Source organism: Anthonomus grandis, chromosome 8, assembly GCF_022605725.1.
Source record: "Anthonomus grandis grandis chromosome 8, icAntGran1.3, whole genome shotgun sequence".
NCBI classification, from domain to species: domain Eukaryota; kingdom Metazoa; phylum Arthropoda; class Insecta; order Coleoptera; family Curculionidae; genus Anthonomus; species Anthonomus grandis.
This window is the reverse complement of record NC_065553.1, coordinates 33,779,056-33,798,810: the sequence shown is the minus strand read 5'-3', so window position 1 is coordinate 33,798,810 and position 19,755 is coordinate 33,779,056. Positions and strand designations below refer to the sequence as shown.

General features: G+C 31.6%; 1 protein-coding gene and 1 long non-coding RNA gene across 2 annotated transcripts in view; both read right to left on the bottom strand.

The window, feature by feature from the left end:
- Positions 1 to 19,755, bottom strand: part of LOC126739042 (adenylate cyclase type 3) — a 1,002,544-nt gene that overhangs the window by 239,928 nt on the left and 742,861 nt on the right. The gene's annotated exons all lie outside the window — the stretch shown is intronic.
- On the bottom strand, positions 4,406 to 5,603 carry LOC126739063 (uncharacterized). Its single transcript, XR_007661528.1, has 2 exons — positions 5,433 to 5,603; positions 4,406 to 4,932 (listed from the first exon to the last, which is right to left on the bottom strand). It is a non-coding gene; the product is annotated as an uncharacterized LOC126739063 (long non-coding RNA).

Sequence of the window (19,755 nt, the reverse complement as noted above, 5' to 3'; positions counted from 1 at the left end):
TAGTTACATATAAATTTGGGGTAAAATTCTCTCGAAAATAAGTAAACAAATAAAAAAAATTTTAGACCAGGAACTTTTAGTCAAATTAAAATACAAATATATTTGTCCGGTGTACTTAAACTTTAATTATTAGGAATTTACACATTTTTCTATTAAAAGTTACAATGTTTAAAATATATCAGCAATACAGACGTTGTTTTAAAACCCGAATATATTTTAATTTTTTTTACATTTCGTAATACCAATACTTTTGTTTAAATAAACTGCAGTTTGTAAATTGTGTGGAGTTTTTTTGTTAATAGGTAAAGAATTAAATTTAGTGTAATGGTGATCTTGTAAATTGACATTAAGTTTTATACCTTGCCTAGGACGACCAGCTGATATTACCTTTTTTCCGCTTAAACACTTTTTACGTCGACCAATTGCTGTAGGTTGAACACCTATAAATGAGGAATGTTTTCTTCTTAATTGTTTATTTTGTGCTGTTTTCTTTCCATTTTTAAAAGGTTCAAGTCCACTATATTTACCAAATGTATGTAATGCACTAATAAGACCAGTTTCTGTTTTTGCAAATTTTTTCGTATTACTCAGCATTTTTTGCACTGCTGGGACAAAAATATTTGGTTGGTTTTGTACACCTTTTGTTATTCTATCAAACAAATTTTCAAGTTCCATTTTTTCTTTATCCAATAGCTCAAAAATATTGTTTTCATCCTTCTTTGAATTAAAGTACTCAAGGGTTTTTTATAAGTTTCCTCGGGAATTTCCAAAGGCTTCAGTACGTTACTACTTGGGTTACTAAGGACGTTATTACTTTCAAATATTTCTGTATTGCTTACGGAGACAGGAATTTCTTTCAGCGGCTTTAACCAATTACTAGGGCACTTTTTTCCTGTGGCTATGTAATACATTGTTTTTTGGCATTCTCAGAAACTAAATTAAAACCACTCTCAAGCTTGTCTTCCATATGAAGAATCACAGCGGATGCATGTGAACATAAACTGCCTGTTGTGCCTTTAGCACAAGAGCAGGTACCATTAATAATGTCTACCCAATATTGGTTCTTATTTTCACTAGAAATTAGGTTAAAAACACCCTGCATATCAATATATCTCTGAATCTCATAGGACACATTGCCTCTTTGTTTGGGTAACATCCTTTTTAACATAGCTTTTGGGTATCGACCATTCGTGAAATCTATGAGTCTTTTTTCCATATACATTTCATAGCGAGTAAGAATATAGTCAACCAGCTGAATGATACTAAAGGCCATAACTCTGTTTAGGATACAGTCCTTTAGAATTCGGAAAACCACCTCTACATAATTTTTTGTGTTACTACCTCTTAACATATATTTTTGTCGATAACAGGTAGCCCAGTCCTCTTTGTAATTCCATAATTTTAAATAATGGTTTATGAAAAGAGGATACTTTTTTGAGACATTACTGTTGAGAATTACTGTATGGTGCTTTAAAGCTTCTTCTACATTTAAAGCATAAACAATGTTTTTTATCATGAAATATAGCTCTTGTCGATTAGATTGCAAAATGCCATGCTTGGTGTCACATAACCAAGTCCAACATGCTTTTAAAAAAAGAAATTGGCACAACAAAAGCACAGAACCAGCAAAATTTTTTTTAAGGGATTTCTTTCCTTTAGGTCATTGTCAGTTAAAAATACTGTAGGGTATCTTTGTTTATAAAATGAGTCAGGCGGTAATATATTTTTCATTTCCTGTAATGCTTCATCAAAAACATACTCCTTTTCAGTATCAGTTATGATGACTCCAAGTGGCAAGCCACCTGCCACTGTTGGTGTTATAAAGAAATATACTTGATGTCTCTGTTTGTCCATTCCACCAGAAGCATCAACCATTACCAACTCTCGACTTTGACTTCTGTTTTGATGAGCTCGAGATATAATTGGAGTACACAAAACTACAAAATAGTGATTATCATCTTTGGTTTTACAAAGCTTTGCTCTTCCTTGATTATATGTTTTAGTGTATTCATCCAATTTTGCTTTTAAATTTTCTAACATCAAATTTCCTAAAATAAAATAGGTTTATCGTTAAAGCCCACCACTGCATAGGTAGATCCAGGTTTTTCAGTCTGATTATTTGTTTATGTTTTAGTTAATTAGTTAGTTGTAGCTCTCGCAGCCTCACGGTAATATTTTTTTTCATTACGATACAACCTTATGTCTTTTTGTACAACCCTGTATGTTTATATATGTATATGTTGTACCCCCCTAAAATGAACCCTGGATCTACCACTCTGTACTTTAAAGTAACAGCAAAATGTTAAATAAAATTACCTGTAAAACATCCATACTCTTTTGAAAACTCCTTTTCAAACAATTTATGTGCTACAGAAATTGTCGGGACATATTGAGAATCTGCTGCAATTTCATAATAATTTTCTGGATTTTCCAGCAACAAATCTGTTTTTAAACAATGCAAGGCCGATGAAGGGTTATGACCTTGTCGAAAAAGGCTCTGAAGTTTTGCCCTGGTCTCATCTGACATGTCACGATATTTTAAAACTGCTGCACTAATAATGCAATGATTATGCGTAGCCTTAAATGTTACAATAGCTGGCCATTCAGCAACAAGATGGTCTACATTTTTAGCTCTAGATTTAGCTATATACCTAAAAATAGTAAAAACATAGGTAAAAGCATCCACACTTTTATAGAGTTAAGATTTTAGCTATAAAATATTACAAACCTTTTAATGACAATATTAAGCTTTGCTCGACAATCTGTATTTCGTGTAGATCTTATTCCCTTGACTCTTTTATCTGTAAGATGAATGCAACGTAGATCAACCTTGTAAATATTAATTTTTCCACAATTTGGATATGTAGCAGCTTTTCTCCAGCTGGTTTTCGTGTGTTGCTCATAATTCTTAAGCCAAACCTATTGAAAGTATAATATTTTAAAAATTCAAAAATTAATAAAAGTGTTTAATTAAGTCCAATGCACTATTTGCTACTGAACTGATTTGCTAGTGAACCAGAGCCTTTACAGTATTATAAATAAATATTTAATAACAATATTAGTTTAAAAAAAAAGTGTATTTGTTTACTTGCCTCAGCAGAAGACTTATCCTTCACTTCTTTTATTCTTATCACTTCCTCATTGTTTTCGATATTGCCTTTAGTATGCACTACTAAATATGTATAGCCTAATGGTAAATTCAGCAATATATGTTTATATATATATATATATATATATATATATATTATATATATATATATATTTATATATATATATATATATATATATATATATATATATATATATATATATATATATATTATATATATATATATATTTATATATATATATATATATATATATATATATATATATATATAATATATATGAGTTTCGATTTCAATTTTAACTCTGACCTAATAACCAATAACCACTTTAATAACACTAATAACCTGCACGGCAAAGTAAGTACAAAACAAAAACAAAACAAAGTATCACGTGATCGCTTTTAACCAATCAAATTTGCCTACACGTTTTCCATTACTGAAGAGCAATCATCAGCACGTGACTTTGCCTGAAATGGATTTAACGCGCTTTATCGGGAAGGTGAGCATTTGGCAACAACGCATCGCTAAAGCAAAGCCATAGAGTAATTAAAAGTATGAGAGGGTTCAATCCCATAGTGACAAGTAGGCATCATCTTTACCCTAAACTCGATTGCAGCGTGCGGTTGCGGTCTAACCGAACTAAAATAATTGACATTTGTCACAGTCGGTAAAATAGTCTACTGTAATACCGATCCGTCATAGAAATCTGCCTGTCATTTCTATGATGGATCGGTATTACAGCAGACTATTTTACCGACTGTGACAAATGTCAATTATTTTAGTTCGGCTATTCAAAATTTTAGAATGGCGCGAAATTTAAAATTATTGACCCATTAAATCAATTTTTAACAGCGTAAAGGCTGTGAATCTCGATCACAAACTCTAAAAAATTATGAAATAGTGCAAGTGTATTAATTTAATTTTTGAAGAGGCTAAGAGTGATAATGTTTGTAATTTAAGTTTATTTTATACATTTTTTAATTGAATACGTTAGTGTTTTGACATTGAATTCATCAAATCTACTTTTAAGCTGTTAAGTTAATGCATTTAGGCCCTTCAAAAAAATAAATCGTTAATTGCACTTTTTCACTGATTTTTAGAGAATGTGAAAGAGATTTTACAGCCCAATACGCTATCAAAAAAAGATTTAATGGGTCAATTATGTAAGACAATATTTTAGAGATTAAGTATAATATATTTAGTCCTATTTTGAGAATTAAATGCTCGATACTAACAATGTTAATTTCACTGTTATCAACAAATTAACAAGGGTAGGGGTAGAATTTAAGTATTGTAAAGTAAGTTTATAATTTATTGTCTTAAAAGGGATCCTGATACAATTTGTTTTTGTGCTGCTTTAGCACAACACTCCATGGTATGTATTTTGCTTTTTACATTTTACATTTTGAGGATATGATACAAAAATTACAATTTATCAAATTTATAAATTAATTATTTACAGACATAAGACCTATATTTCTCAAAAATATGCCCTAAAAATTTTACGTTTACTACCTACTTTTTTGTACAGAGGGTACCCAAAAATGTTAGGGGAGTGGTAATATATAAAAACTAATCCTGTAATTAAAATATTCTTTATGGAGAGTATGATATTAAAAATTAGTTGACACTGATGTATACCCTTAATTCTAGATGTCATCGGTCCTTTTTCTTAAATATTCAAAGAGCATCCCTGGATCTTACTCCCACCTTATCGAGGTGAGGTACCTCCTTGAGTAGTGACCTGGTAGAATGGAAGTTGTTTCACTTATTGTGCTTTTGGTACTTCCTAGCAGCAAAGCACTGATGATACCTTTCGTCAGACCTAGTAAAAAGTGGTCTAGCATAATTATGTTCATTCTGAACATTATATTGAGATTGCTGGATTATGATAGCAGGTAATAAAGTCAATGTATCTTCCCAAGGTACTTGTGCCTCAACCAGTACTGGGGCATTTTGAATAATACTTGGGCCAGCAATTGGGAGAGCACATTTTCTTAAATGAGTATGTATAGTACTAGTAAATGAAATATCCTCAAAATGGTCTTGACATAAATAACACCTTGTTGAGGTTGGGTTTAAACCAAGTATTTTAAACCATTGGGACCTCCTAATAATGTCACTTTCAGGAAATTTAAAGAAAATTTTATTTTTGTATGAATCTTCAATAGGACAATAGTATGTATTAGAACAAGTGGGTTCCTTGCATTTAAAAATTAATTTTCCTGGTGATGACATTATTAGGGCAGTTTTAAAATGGTAAACAACAATTTTAGGTGACCTACAACATGGTGGAAACTATTTGATAAAAAAAATTGCACTTACCCCATCCTAGGGATCTGAAACCACACAATAAAACAACAAAAAAGCTTCTGCCTATATGATGAAATTACACTTTAATGACTTTAAGCTACATTTTTAACTATTTTTTGTTGAGAAAAAAAACAAAAGAACACACCCAATGGACGCCCAAATAAAAAGGAATAAGCAATGGCGACGATCAATGATGCGAAGGTGGGTGATGGCAAGGAAGGAAAGAAAATCGATAATAATAATGACAATTATGACAGAAGTTGGCCCTCGATGCCGTCTAACCGAACTAAATATCTTAGGTTAAGGTTTAAAACTTGATGATCAATTTAGGCTACCTTTCAAACACTCTTTTAATATTCATTTCTCTATGAGCAAAGCAGAACACTGTTCGTCTCGCAGCAGACGGGTCAATGTTACCAGAGAGGTTCATCGGGTGGAACCGATTCGTGTATTTTTTAGTTTGCATGCGGTTGGACTTTTTTGCGTTTACTAACAAAGAAGTCGCACGCGTATTTTGGTATTTCACGACTTTTGTCTCAGTAAAGAAAATAACATTTTTGTATAAGTTCAATCAAAATATCCTCATGTTCCTCTGGTAATACAGTTTATTCACTATTCAAATTAACGGATTTAATTTATTCATAAAAAATGCTTTTATATTGGAGGGTATTAGTATCACAAATTTAGGGAGAGAAGGAATGAGATATAAAAATGTTTATAATTTTGTCTCACTTTCAAATATATGTACCTAAAACAGGTTTTAGTAATTAAGATATAAATAATAAATTAGAGACTTCCGTCAAAAAAGGGTAAAAGCAACCCTATAGATCGAAAAAAGAAATTATCTCATTTCCAAATATGTCTAACACTATTATATATATACAGTGCATCCCAAAAGTTATGTCTATAATTTTATAATTCATTTAAAATTCAGGGGTGTGACCCGTCGATTTTTATTTTAAGCTGCGCATTTTTGTACGTGAAGTTTGAATTGTTTTTTTATAACTGTTGACTTTAGGTATAGTACATGATGCATGAAACATACGGAAAATTCCACGCGAAATTCAAAAATGAAATAAAAAAAGGTGCTTTCATTTGAAAAAATTAAGTTGATGGTCGTAATTTATTTTTGAGCAACCCTGTACATACAAACTTCACGTACAAAAATGCGCAACTTGAAATAAAAATTGACGGGTCCGAGCGTTTTCGAACACACCCCTGAATTTTAAATGAATTTAGACATTTTGGGATACACTGTATATATTACAGGGGGGCTAACCGAAACGGCGGCCATGTCGAGCTCAACAAACGCTCGGACACGTCAATTACCAGGAGGAAACATTTTCAAAGTATAATACCACCCCCATCTGTCATTCCTTAGCTAGGGTGGAACTATCCTCAAAAATGTATTACTATCCTTTAAATTTGTTATAAATGGAATAGTGGGTCGAGTTATAGCTTCTTTTGGAAGGTCTTTTGATTCTCTTTACGGCTATACTTAGTTTAAAGGACTTTACTTTAGCGGTTCTCAAACTATTGACTATTTTAACATTTAATGCAGTTTTTTAGAAAATAATGGCAACTCTTTGTCAAACAATTAATTAATAACAATCATACATAAACACTAGTCCAACAAATGCTGAAAATGGCCACCGTTAACTTCTATGCAATATAACAGATTTTGTTCAAATCGACGTCGCACATTTCGTAGCATATCAGGAGTTATCTGTTGGCATTCAAATGTAATCCTTTCGCGCAATTCTTCTATTGAAGCTGGTTGGGTAGCATTGATTTTACTCTTTAGGTGACCCCACAGAAAAAAATTCAGAGGTCAGGCAACCGCACGGCCCATTAAACAGAGCCTCTCAGTCCAATCCAGCGACCAGGATAGTTCGCATTTAAATAATTGCGGACAGCTATTACCCATTGAGGGAGTGCAAAAATAATAGAGAATTACGTAAAAACATCAAATGTTTAAACAACCCCCCATGAACAGCTAAACAATATCCTAACCGATCATAAAATTCATTTCTAACGTTACTAAGTTGATATTGGAAAATTTTATTACATTCTAACGAAATAGCGTTTTGTAACTGGTTTAGATTCTCAAATTTTACACTTTTATAAATGACACGTTTTAAATGACCCCACAAAAAGAAGTCATTCGGTGAAAGATCAGGTGACCTGGCTGGCCAAAGTATCCGGTACCGTGGACCAATAATATTGCCGTTAAAAGCATTTTCCAAACACTCTCTAACCATACGGGCATTATGAGCCGGGCAACCATCCATTTGGTACCAGATCATTTGATCTTCCTGAACAACTTCTTCCAAGGCGGGTCCAATTTGATTTTGAAATAAGTTCAAATAGGTTTCAGCTGTTAGGTTATAGTCCATAAAATTGGGTCCAATGATATGGTGTCCGATAATTCCCAAGAATACATTTGTTTTTTGGGGATATTGTGTCCGAGTATGAACAAAGCGATGTTCATTTTTTTGGCTCCAATACCGGCAATTCTGAACATTTGGTTCATTGTTGAGGGTAAATGTACATTCATCGGTAAAACAAATATTAAAAAAAAATTCCTATCATTATTTGCTCTTTCCATCATTTCAAAACAAAATGACATTCTTCGCTCTTCATCTCCTTCCTGCAACTCTTGATGTTTTTCGAATTTATACGAATAATATTTGTGTTTTTTTTAAGTGCGCAATACCGTTGTATGTTGTTTATTTACCTCTTGCCCAAGAACCCTCGTACTAACCATCTTGCTTTCCTCCACATTCAGTAGAATATTAAGATCTCTGTTCTCTCTTTCTTCGGCTCTATTTTCGATATCCTGAGTTGAACATTTACAATTATTTATTACGGTACCTTTGGACTCATTGACAACACGTTTAATAGTTGAAATGGACGGAATGGGCTTGGTGGGGAAATAAACTGAAAACTTTTCAGATACTGCTCTAAAACTGTTTCCCGCATAATGCCACTTAATTATGAATATTTTTTCGTCTATTGAATAATTCATACTTGTTTTCAAATATCGTCACTGATTTATCGACACTTTTCCTCACGTCAGTGACAATATTCACTTTACTGGTGCTCGTATGGTTTTACCTGAACTGAAAATTTGCTAATTTTGCAATTACATTACATTGAATAATTCAAGATTAGCTTATTAAAATTTTTTGAAACTTTGCACAAGGCTTTGCCAGATTGGTCTCTTCAAAAAGTTATTTTAAATTTTTTCTATATAATGTACAGGGAAGCCAATAATTGACCCCCTTAAAATTTATATGGGTTTTCCTATGTTCCGCTCGGCGACGCACCACCCAGTATATATAAATCTGTATTATTGCATGGCTTATAACGATGGCCATTTTCAGTATTTGTTGGACTAGTGTTTATGTATGATTGTTATAAATTAATAGGTCGATAAAGAATTGCGATTTAATACAGTTTTTCCAAACACCCAACATTTACTACAGGTTTTCCAAAAAACTATATTAAATGTTAAAATAGTCAATAGTTTGAGAACCGCTGAAGTAAAATTCTTTAAATTAGGTGTAGCCGTAAAGAAAATCAAACGACCTCTCAAACAAGGTATAACTCGAGCCACTATTCCATTTAAAATTTTTGAGGTTAGTTCGACCCTGGCTAAGGGATGACAGATAGGGGTGGTATTATACTCTGAAAATGTGTCCTCGTGGTAATCTAAGTTGACGGGTCCGAGCGTTTTCTTTTTAAAATCTTTACGAGCCCGACATAGCCGTTTCGTTTACGTTTACCCAGCCTGTATATACAGCTCTCGTCAAAGAGAAATAAAAAAATAACTAAATATTAATTTCTTTTAATATTAATCACCTTTAAATATGCCGTCTTAAACAGTTCTTAGTAATCAGAATACAAAAAATAAATTATGACATACGCGTGAGCTTCATCAAAGGGGCATAAAATAAACCCCAAGTTCAATTAATTTTAAAAAAATGTGTGTCTCAATTTTGAACTCGTTACATTAGATTACACTTATTTTTTTTGTGTTTATGGATGTTGTGTGTACTTATAATGACGTAGGTACATGTTTTAGAACAAGCTGTATAAAATATAAGACAATATTAAACAGTTATATAAGTAAGTATACAAAAATGAAAATTATAATACAACGAAGTGGTATATTCAAATGAAAATAGAAAAACCAAACAAATGTAATACAAAAATTGTCATTTACAGCTCAAGTTCTAGATGGGTTTCGAATTTCCATGCCTCTATTATGCCTAGGATCTATGATGCTACAGGCAGTAGACATTTAAAACAAAAAATCTTTATTTTTCTATAATTTTTTCTTTCCAAAATGAATCCAATATAAATAGTAAAAGCAATGCAGCAATAGTAAGAGCATTCTTATTCCATATTTGCAGCCATTCTAGGCCTAAACTGATCCTTTTTTGGCTTCCTACTTTTTCGTTTAGAATAATAAATTTTTGACTTTCCTTCTTTTCTTTTTCCCATTTCTTAAAAATAAACATAAAAAACCTAATAGTATAAAGAACAACGTGCAGAAAATTGGAACACCTTCCCAATAAAATACTTCTAAGTGAAATGCCAATCAACATTTCAATTTTGCATAGTATTGAACTATTGCTGTTGAACAGTAGCCGATACCGTCGCTTGCACAGATCGGGCCGAACAAGCGTCGCGCGTTTTTTGATTTGATTCACGGGCCGTGCGTTGTTGTCATATGATACTAAACTTATCGGCGGTTCAAGAAATTATAAGAAAAATGCCTGAATTTTGTATTTCCATTCTCAAAGGTTTATTATTATTTTTTTTTAAATGATTTTTTAATATAATGTTTCTAAAATCGATGTATCTAGAGACATATGGAAAGGTTTTTTTATTTATCTTTTTGGTTTTTAAATAAAAAATCAAAATTTTAGAAATTTGAAAAACTGGCACCTATCAACTCTTGACAAAAATATGTACATTTCATTAGTGAAAACCGCATTAAAAAATATTGTAAAATAAAAAAGTTATCCAGGAAACAGAAATTTATGGGTGAATAATCCTCTGAACCCATTAGGATCGGCGAAAATGCGCGCTGCAATACCGCACAGCTGATCGCGGGAGTGGTATCGTGCGGGAAGTGTCGAGGATCCCAGTGGGAAACGTCAAAATAATGTAAACAACAACAAAGGCGAAGTAAGGTGTTTTAGGTGCAAGAAAATAGGACATTTTCGCAATAAGTGTCCGTTACTGAACAGCAACCAGCAAAATACTTTGGCAAATGCATTTAGTGCAGTATTTCTTAAAGGAGACTACAGTAAAAGGGACTGGTATGTAGACTCGGGCGCTAGCAGTCACAATGTTGTGGAAAAATCGTTGTTTACATCTTTATCTTCGAGTAGTGTCCAGGAAATGATGGTGGCTAATAAATCCCTGGTAAAGGTTACACATATTGGAGATGCCAGTGTAAATACTGTTGTTGAGAGCGAGACTTTTAATGTGAGAGTAAAGGATGCGTTGTATGTACCAGATGTTTCTACAAACTTATTATCCGTAAGTAGATTGATAGAAAATGGTAATAAGGTACGTTTTGAAACAGGATGCTGTAAGATTTTTAATCAAAGTAATAAACTGATTGCCGTAGCAACTCTTATAGGCGGTGTTTATAAGCTGAATATCCAGCAAGAGAGGGAGGAGCAATGTTTACTGGCCGTTTCAAGTGAGCTACTGATTAAGGATGATATTTATTTACCCGAAGTATTCTTGCCACTAATTCTACTGCTAAATTCCAGTCTGGAAATTGTACTAATCGCTGGGGATTATTCTTTATTTCTAATAGAACATTTAGCGTAGCATCTTCACATAATTTTGAGGGTTTTGCTTTAGATAAATTTCTTACATGGCCGTGTTCCCTAAATTTTGATTCAATTTTGCTAACGGCGGATCTAGTAATTGTAGAACGATAATCAAGAGTTGTATTAAATAGATTACAGACTTCTTGTTGTCTACGCACCCGGTCTCCAAAACCAATCATCATGGGTCTTTCAATTCGTTCACTCTTAGAAAAATGCATTTTATTAAAAAATTATGCGTGAAATAACAACTAATATGAACATTTTAATCACAAATGCATGAGAAACTGTAATCAAGTAGGTTCTAAAATTGAAAATTGTTCGAAAATAATAAGGTCTTCTTACTTTCTAAGAAATCACATAAAAAATTAATGTTATATATATTCTACTTGAGACACCCTGTAATCAAAATTTTCATTGCAAAGGACATATTGAATCAAATGGACAACAAATTAAATATTGATCGCAATAAATCTAGAATTAATTTTTATTTTTTAATGTCTTATTTTTCTTTAGACATATGGTTTTCTATACAAAAAGTATTCAAAATATATCATAGAATTGTAAAATATCATGATATTCCATTTAGAAAAATGAAGGGTGACGCCTTAGTTTCTACTTGGCACCTTGTATAAAATTTCATTTATTTATTCAAAATTGCTCCTTTCATCGTCAATGCACTATATAACCAATCATTTCAATTACCTGTAAATATTTGTATATATAATCTTTAAATAAGTGTTAATTATTTAAAAGTTTCAATTGAATTGTTAATTGGAAATATTTACAATACACTAAACTCAGACTTAGAGAATCGAAACAATAATTTAATTTAATAAGTTCGAATAATCTTGAAGTCTAAATATTTGAATAGAGCCTGTAAGTCAGTAGCAATGTAATTAATATGAATATCTTTCTTGTATTTTGTAATCTAATTAAAAATAACAACCTCGATTTTGCTCGGCCAGCAGAAGGTATCCTCTCTTGCCTATTAAAAAACTTAGCCATGGCAAAATCGAAACATATCTACAAGCTACAAAAAAAAGCATACATAGTATAAATCCATTGTAAATAAGTAGACTGAAGTTTTGAAATGAAACTTGCTTAAGAGTGTTAAAATTTATTAAAATAATAAAAATACAAACATTTGAAAGGAATCAATCATATTTAAACGTTATCACAATAAAACGCATACAGATTATTGTAAAAACTACCAAGAAGAAAATTACAGACTCTCTTCCGAAATAGCTTAAAGAAAAGAGAAAAGCGCTGTTCAATAGCAAATGATTATAGATTTTAATTTTGATTTCTTAATTAAGGTAGAATGGGACATTTGCAATACTAAATTAGCAGCACTATACAAAATCTTCTCCGTAAAACTAACTAACACACTTTTGAAAAACCAAGAAGAGAGTGCTGACTACACAAACCCCAAAACCTTATGCCGTATAATAATCTCGACTCGACCGGACTGGAAATACACCTAAGTCGATAATCTCAAATTGCATTCTGTGACGTCATCAAAATTGTGAAGAAATACTTCTTCAATTGACTCAAATGCTCAATAACGCCTATTAGTTATTAACGCCTATTATTATAATGTTTTGAATTACTCAGAAAAGTATATATTTTCTCGAAGACGGTGGGATAATAAAAGACCAACTTCAATTTTACTTCGATAATTCGAAAACGTATAAAAAAGTATTGTTAGAGTAGAAAATTGATCGCCCTAAATCCCGGCTATATTATGTAAAATGCAAATATTTTAAACGATTGTGACAATTTTTTTTTCTATTACTTTAAGATGAAAATAGGTTTTCGGAAGCTTTTCAGGTATTTTTATATTTTACACATGTAATTATCATAACATTTAATAACTAATATTAGCAATAATTAAATTATTTTAACTTTCAGTACGTAATTTCCAATACATAAAATTTCTAAAACAAGAGTAGTCATGATTCGATATCTCTTTTATTCTGATTGACCAATTTTTTTGTGAGAAAAATATTATTTTTATAGTATAATTGAAAAAAAATTTAACTGAAGAAAATTTAATCTAAAATTATGCAAATAACTTATTACCAGAAGAAAATTCTGAAGAAGTCAATTTACGAGTAATAAATTGAAAAATCAAGCTACGCCAATAAATGACTCGCCATATAAATTTACTTCATATTTAAGCCAATAACTTTCCTTATTTCGACGGTAGAACATAAAGAATTATACCTAATATTCTATGAAAGAAATAAACCAATACCCAAAATATAACAGATTTATGAGATTTATATATTTAACTAATTAAAAAAAAAGAAATTTATATATATATGGTGGAAAAAACCTGTTTTCATTGATTTTTCCATTTCATCTACATTAGTTTTGCCTTCATTAAGAAAAAAAACCATCAATCCGAACACATAGACTTTTATGGGATCCGACCTCTTCCCTTAATATTGTGGTACACCTATCTAATTCATATTACCTATAGCCGTAATGAAATATAAAATATTAGCGGAAGCTTTTTAAAATATAATCCAATTTTCTGTTTAAATTACTTGTTCAAAGCTACATTATCGTCACAGTGTAGACCTCTTTGATTACTTCTTAGTTTTTCGTTGTTACTCTACGTTCTTCTATAGTTTTTATTTATATTATTACCGAAATACTTTATAGGTAAACATAAAAGATTAACAAAACCTAATTTTGTTTTTTCAAAATGGCAATATTTGATCTGGCAACATCGTTGGATCTCGCGTTATGCGGTGACTTTAATGATATACAAGGTCGGATCTCGAGTTTCACTATATATTTAGTGGATCTCGGGTTGATATATACATGGTATATATAAAGGGGTTGAAAAAATCTACCCCTCTCATAATCCCATTAATTGAACCACTTTGTTAAATATATTAACAAATTATTGTTTACATATACAGGGTGTCTCACGACGAATAGACGCGATCGATATCTCGGAAACTAGTTTTTCAAAAATTTTGAAAATTTGGCAGCATGGCACAGTCGATGGGGGCTACACAACTAAAATATTTTGACAGTTGTGACATTTCCGGTTATACCGGAAGTAGGTGTCAACTTCGTTATTTTAAATGGAACACCTTGTATATTTTTACATTTTTGGCTTTTACGTGAAATTCTAAGTATATTTTGTGTATAATGTCCTATACCTAAGTGTAACCGTTTTTGATATATTTTTAATTTCATGTGAAAAACTATGTTTATAAGCCCTAACATAATTACCGATTACTCCCTTTTAGTAGCCTTTATTTATTAGTTACTTTTGGTTTTATTTTAGAGGAAGGACCACTTTCAAAAACTATTTTAATATTTGGCTAAAAAAAAGATACAGGATGGTCAAAAACTAGCATTAAAAATTAAAATGAAAAAATGATTAAAAGTCAATTTTTTTAAATGGAAACCCCCTATTTTTATAATTTTTTCATAAAGATAATTAAAAATAAGGATAACTTTGTATAAGGTTATCTAGTCCAAAAATTGATAGTTTCCGAAGTATTGGCAGTTTAAATTTGGCCTAATATTAAAAGCCGTATAGTAACACGACTCAAGGATTGTTGATTAGTTGGGCATGACGGTTATCATAGTAACCGCTAGAAGCGGCAGTAAGATAATGGATTATAACAGAAATGTACACTTTTTAATTAAATTACACTTTTACGAAGAAAACTTAAATAGCAAGTAACTTATAAATTTAATGCATATAATCCATTGTCTTACTGCCGCTTCTAGCGGTTACTATGACAACCGTCATGCCCAACTAATCAACAATCCTTGAGTCGTGTTACTATACGGCTTTTAATATTAGGCCAAATTTAAACTGCCAATACTTCGGAAACTATCAATTTTTGGACTAGATAACCTTATACAAAGTTATCCTTATTTTTAATTATCTTTATGAAAAAATTATATAAATAGGGGGTTTCCATTTAAAAAAATTGACTTTTAATGATTTTTTCATTTTAATTTTTAATGCTACTTTTTGACCACCCTGTATCTTTTTTTTAGCCAAATATTAAAATAGTCTTTTAAAGTGGTCCTTCCTCTAAAATAAAACCAAAACTAAGCAATAAATAAAGGCTACTAAAAGGGAGTAATCGGTAATTATGTTAGGGCTTATAAACATAGTTTTTCACATGAAATTAAACATATGTCAAAAACGGTTACACTTAGGTATAGGACATTATACACAAAATACACTTAGAATTTCACGTAAAAGCAAAAAATGTAAAAATATACAGGGTGTTCCATTTAAAATAACGAAGTTGACACCTACTTCCGGTATAACCGGAAATGTCACAACTGTCAAAATATTTTAGTTGTGTAGCCCCCATTGAATTTGCCATGTTGCCAAATTTTCACAATTTTTGAAAAATTAGTTTCCGAGATATCGATCGCGTCTATTCGTCGTGAGACACCCTGTATTAAAGGCTTCAGGTGGATCTCAGGTAGTCCACGATATGATCGGATCTCGACTTGATAGAAAGAAGTGTATATATATATATATATATATATATATATATATATATATATTTATATATATATATATATATTGTTACAGGTTAAAATTGGCATTTTATACTCTTTATTAAAAGCACTGATTATAGTTATATTTTCAAAATAGATATTTTACAAATATTAATGATTGGTACTAGTAATGCCCTCTCTGTAATAGCCTCCCAAGTAACCCATAGTTCTGTTCTCTAGCCATTTTAAATTACAGTATTCTTTTTTTTAAGGACACATTTAGTTTTGTACATTTCAGCTTCATATTGTACTGGTTGTTAATGAAATTTTATTTATACTCTTATAAAACCCGGTTCTGGACTAAAGAAATATTTTAGAATTTAAATTATATCCCATATTGATTATTTAATTATTTTATAACGAATAATGATTAATTGGGCATGTACAATTATTGTGTATGTTGTACTGTTCATAGTACAATATCTGATTTTGGCTTGACCATACCAGATATGCTGGTTGATTTTACTCGGACTGACCTATCTAATTTTTGTCTCTTTTTATCTAATGTAAATATTAGTTTTCTTGGAAGATAGCAAGAAATTGCTGGTCTAGGCAAAATCGAAATTGATTGTCATAGTGACACATATTTTCATTGCCAACTTCCTTGGGCCACAAATTTTGTTATTTATTTTTTATAAAAGGTTTTATGGTACTTATAAAAAAAGTTAAGTTATTTTGTTATATATTTCGATTGGCAATACACTTTGTGCGTGATTGCTTAAATACGGGTTTGACCTCTGCGGTCGTCCCTTTTCCCAGACCGCCGTCATGAAGTGAAGAGTGCTTTAGTTCTTTTTGGAAATTCGTGTGAATTTTACCCATATGGGGATATAATTGACTAAATGTGGTGATAGTAAATCAACTTTTTGGGTGTAATGCTATAATTTGTTGTTTTGTTGAATTTACTGGCCTTTATGGCGATTTAAAACCTAATAATTTTTCACGTGCCCTCGAACATCGGCAAAATAGCGGTTCTGATTGGCATTGGCAGGGGACAATTTAATTAGCAAAGCTACATAACATGGATTTTGAATGGATTTTTTTTTGTACGGACCTGATTTTTTTCATGCCACATGGTGCTTTCGTTTTGGGGTTATGTACTCTACTGGCTCTAATCTAGAAGGAGATTTTAAGCAACTGTGAGCTAACGTCTAACCTAGACCACTACCAGAGCTTGTGAAGTGGAAGAGGTGAAGCTTGGAAGCCTGCAGTTTTCTTGACTGGGAATTGGATGTCTGGGAGAGTCTCGAATCTGAAGTAGTCTGCTGTGTGTGGAGCTAGGTGACACAACATAACATTTTTTTATTCACTTATTTTATTTTTATTATTACAACTTTTATCTTTTGAGTTGAGATACATACATAAGCTTATTTAAAATTTTATTGACATTATTTAATCGATGCTATTTTATTATTGAATATTACTGATAAGAGTACATATATATGTGACAAGTGACTCCTGTGAGGTAAGACGCAGCCGGCTTCGTAGTACTGCGAGTATATACTTGGGTTATATTATTTATTTTCAGACTACTCCTAAGATGTCAAATTTTCTCAGATTAGCTAGTAAATATTAGAGTAAACTAATAAAAGGGTAATTTTAAGTGGGGAAGCTTTAACAGTTAGGGTTGTTATTTTTTTTTTGCTTAGGTCAATGTCCGTGGCGGGATATACCGGGCCATGTAAATTATTAGTTTAATTGAATTGAAGCTTCATTCCCCAAAAGGTTTGGGTGTAACGTAATTTATTTTATTTCGACAACCACACTTTGATTGTGTATTTTTTGTGTGATGTTGTGGTTCCTTATTACCAACTTAAATAATTATTCCTCTTAACGATAAATAACATAACATAATTCTCTGTGATAATCAAGACTTAAATAAATTGTTATTTTCTGTTGTTAATTTGTTTTTCACTTGAGTTGAGTAGGTTGGAATATCATAGGTAATTTGGAAACAATAGTGTATACTGATTTGACTTTGATTTTGTTTTCCAAGTTTCGTTTTGAACTTGCCTAAATAAATTTTGATAAATATTGGGCGTCCTTTGGGATTATATAAAATCCAAAACTTGGTGGCGCCATACTGATTTTGACATTTAGTTGGGTAACTCTTGGGTAGTCACTACCTAAGAAATTTTGGTTCATTTGGTTGAGAAAGAAGCTAGAACCCACATAGGCTTGAGCTAGCAGCATTGTGAAGGATTCCGTCTCTGGGCGTTTCAGGTAAGAGGGGTTAAGTTCCTCCGGGCATCAAACAACTTTTGGAGACCCTCTTAAGGCCATAAACCTTTCACTATTTTTAGTACTTCTTTTCTTTGATTAACTTGGCATTCATCGCTTCACCACCATCATTCCATTTTATTGCACTTTAGAAAAAAAAATATAACAATATATATATATATATATATATATATATATATATTGTTAAATTATATATATATATATATATATATATATATATATATATATATAATTTAAAGAAATAGGTATACATAATTTATTACAATAACTCCATAGCAGTCACAGCGGAAGCAATGCCATATTTTTAATACATTTCGCAGGCTACACCGCTTTAAAATGCTCGATAGCTTATTTTCCCATGCCTATTTTTAAACTGCTTATACGAAGCTGCTTTTTCGAAGCAGCTTTTCAAAAAAAGCAGTAGCTGCTTTAGCTGCTTCTTAAAAAAAGCAGTTTTGCCCATCTCTATGGATTAGAGGGAGTGTTAAAATAAATCCATGCTATTCAGTTTATTAAATAGTCTAATGTAAGTAACGCCATCTAGATAATATGTACAATGTAACACATGTTACACTGTTTCCATCTCTGTTGTTTATTTGCTGTGTGCGGTTAACGATTACTACTTAGAATAAAAGTTGTCAGTTCTGTTCTGAATACTTAGCAAGCGTGTCGTTTTATTTCGATCCACGAGCCCGTTTTTCAACAGTCATGACCCGACAAAGGTTTTACGTAATACGTGTAAGTTTGCATGTCGTTGACAATCTTAGCGTATCAGAAGAGGAACAAAAAAAGAATAGATTGTGGAGAATACAGCCGGTAATTGATTTGGTTCGCAATAGATGTAAAGCCATTGAAAGAAAAAAAAAGACAGCTTTTTCTATTGACAAACAAATGATTCCTTTTTTGGAAAGATGTCCAGTTCGACAATTTGTTAAAAATAAACCAAGACCAGTGGGACTGAAGAATTTCGTTCTTACGACATCCGACGGACTGGTATTGGATTTTGAAATCTATCAGGGCAATACTACCCCACTAAAAGATAGGGATTTAGGCTTGGGACCCTCAATAATATTGCATCTAGCAGTAACATTACCTCAAAATAGTTACCTGTATTTTGACAGATACTTTTTAACACTATTGCTTTAATGAACCAATTGACGAGTTTGAATATAGATGCAACTGCTACAATTATGTCCAACAGAGTGAAAGGGTTTGATTTTAAAAAAGACAGTTTAATGAATAGGGGAGAGTTAGAAGAAGTTGTTAGAACCGATAATAAACTTTGCATTACAAAGTGGAAAGATAATAAATCTGTTTTAATGATATTCACAGCTTTTGGAAGACAGCCGGAAACTGAGGTGCAAAGATGAAATAAAACAGAAAAAAAACGTTCAGGCATAGCATGCCCAGCTGTTGTTAAATCATACAACGAAAACATGGGTGGTGTAGATGTTTGCGACCAAATGATGGAATACTATCGATCTTTTTTTCGAACCCGGAAATAGACTCTTAAAGCCATCCTACATTTGTTCGACGTAGCAATAGTAAATAGCTGAATGGAGTATCGAAGGGATTGTTATAGTCAAAACCTTCGAAGCAAAGATATTATGGATCTTTTGGAATTTAGACTTAATCTTGGGGAATATCTGATTGCCGGTACTAAGAAGGGTGTATTTGAGGAA